Source organism: Penaeus chinensis, chromosome 11, assembly GCF_019202785.1.
Source record: "Penaeus chinensis breed Huanghai No. 1 chromosome 11, ASM1920278v2, whole genome shotgun sequence".
Classification (NCBI taxonomy): domain Eukaryota; kingdom Metazoa; phylum Arthropoda; class Malacostraca; order Decapoda; family Penaeidae; genus Penaeus; species Penaeus chinensis.
Genome location: NC_061829.1, coordinates 35,476,830 through 35,479,329, shown reverse-complemented (window position 1 = coordinate 35,479,329; position 2,500 = coordinate 35,476,830).

The window sequence follows — 2,500 nt, the reverse complement described above, 5'->3', positions numbered from 1 at the left end:
GCAGGGGGCTTAGAGAGAGAGAGAGAGAGAGAGAGAGAGAGAGAGAGAGAGAGAGAGAGAGAGAGAGAGAGAGAGAGAGAAAGAGAGAGAGAGAGAGAGAGAGAGAGAGAGAGAGAGAGAGGAAGAGAGAGAGAGAGAGAGAGAGAGAGAGAGAGAGAGAGAGGAAGAGAGAGAGAGAGAGAGAGAGAGGAAGAGAGAGAGAGAGAGAGAGAGAGAGAGAGAGAGAGAGAGAGAGAGAGAGAGAGAGAGAGAGAGAGAGAGAGAGAGAGAGAGAGAGAGAGAGAGAGAGAGAGAGAAAAGAAAGAAAGAAAGAAAGAGAGAAAGAAAGAAAGTGAGAGAGAAAGAAAGAAAGAGAGAGAGAAAGAGAGAGAAAGAAAGAGAGAGATAGATAGAGAGAGAGAATTTAGGAATAATGACTTCAGGTGGACGATTTCGTTTCACTTGAATAATGTGAATAATTAGTGGAATTATTAATTAGTTAATTACTTCTGGGCAATTCTAATATCTAAAATGTATATGTTTGTATACAAGCACGCGTACGTGTGTGTGTGTCTGTGTGTGTGTGTGTGTGTGTGTGTGTGTGTGTGTGTGTGTGTGTGTGTGTGTGTGTGTGTGTGTGTGTGTGTGTGTGTGTGTGCGTGCGTGCGTGTGTACACATGCATGCGCGTGTGACTCTTAAAAACACACACAAGGTTAAGGCATGGGTGAGAAGAAACACAAATATCAAGCGGAGAGAAAAAAAGAAAAAATGTTTTTTATAGTTTCATAAAATCGTAAAATTTGCGAAGTAACAACACTGCTAGTGACTAACGCGTTGTGGAAACGTTTACAGTAAACCTCTATGAAAGCCCAGATATAAATTTCATAAATCTGTCGATCTTTCCCCCCCACCAAAGTGACCGCCATAAAAAGGTTACCAAAACATAACTTTGGAATAACGTCAGCATCTAAACAGCATAGAAATCTCAAGACCTACTGACCTCCTTGCACATGCCCATTACCCTACCCCTCCCCCCCTCCCTTTCCTCCCACAACCTGCATCTGCACCCAGCCGTCCACCTCCAACCTTTCCCCAATTTTTCTCCAACATTACCTGACCTTGTACTAAGCCTCACTGGTAAAAAAAATTTACTCATTTACTCTCTTTTCCTCTACATACAAGCGACGTAGATGGTACTGTTTACACGCCTTACTTAGAAAAAAATAGAAAGAAATATAGACAGAGATGGCGTTTGTGTTTGATAAACCTTTTGTGTGAATATACATGCACCTTAAATACAAAAGTTAAGTTTACTTTTCACTTCATTACATATATCATGAATAGAACATTCAGATTGTTTCTATCATTCTCCAGTATTATTTTGATACCATCGATTGAAGTACAAAATCTACGTAACTCTTAACACTGTGGATTTAACGCAGAAAAGAAAACGGAAGGGGATGTGACGACGAGTTATGAAATAGGTAACAGGGGAGACCCACAGAACTGCATTTCCTGTTCGATAAAGTAAAACCGCAAAGCAAGACGTCAGAGCCAAAGGAAACCGCCTGTTCAGCTTGATGCTATCTTTCCAATAACGACGCGAGAATACATCTACGAGCGGCGCGTGACGCCTTGAAACGCGGGCCAAGTACAAAAGCTCAAAGCGAGATGTCATTCGAACATCAAGAGTGGTAAGCGTGGGTCCTCCGTGTGAAGTCGTCCCAGAGGTGGAACTGCCACAAACGTGTATTTTCTTCATTTTACTGAACATAAATACACACGCTGTGACGACAGGCAGAAGGAGAAATGTCACAGAGCGCCCGAGCGCAGTGCCAGCCAGTGCCGGGAGAGCGTGGCTCACGTGCCTGCCTCCCCCGCCTTGCATACCTTTGCAGAAGCAGCATTAATTAGCCAATGGTCCCACGGGGTAAAAACAGACCGTGATCACCATAAACTTCAAACCTGAGGTGTGAGACGCCATGGCTATAACGGCGGTTCAGACGGGCCTAGCATGCCCCCGCGCCCTCTAACGACCAACAAATACTCTGCTGCGACGAAAAAGCGAAGGCGCATTTGTTTACCTCACCGCGTCGACCCGTCACACAGGAGCGAAGCGATTCACTTGCCTCACATAGATTCCGCACTATATAAAGTTATCTTGCAATATCTTGGCCACAAATACCATTGAATTACTGGCGCGCGTGGACAAAAAGCCCGTCCCGGTCCCCGGCGGTTGGGGAGAGAGAGGACGGGCGGGGGGAGAGGGGGAGGGGTACCTGGATAGCACGTTCTCAAACGCATAATAAAAATACCCTGAGGTGAAAGCATAAATAGCCCCTCTGCTGCACCTTGTGATTTAATATGAAGTGTTTACCCGTTTGGTCCAGCTGCGAGAAGAAGGGCTTAAGTATCCAATTATCAGCGAGTGTCATCTGGGATTTTTGTACTAAATATGCATTGCATCTCATTTATTTTCGAACTCTTTACGGCCAGGACACAATTCTATCACGGAGATCA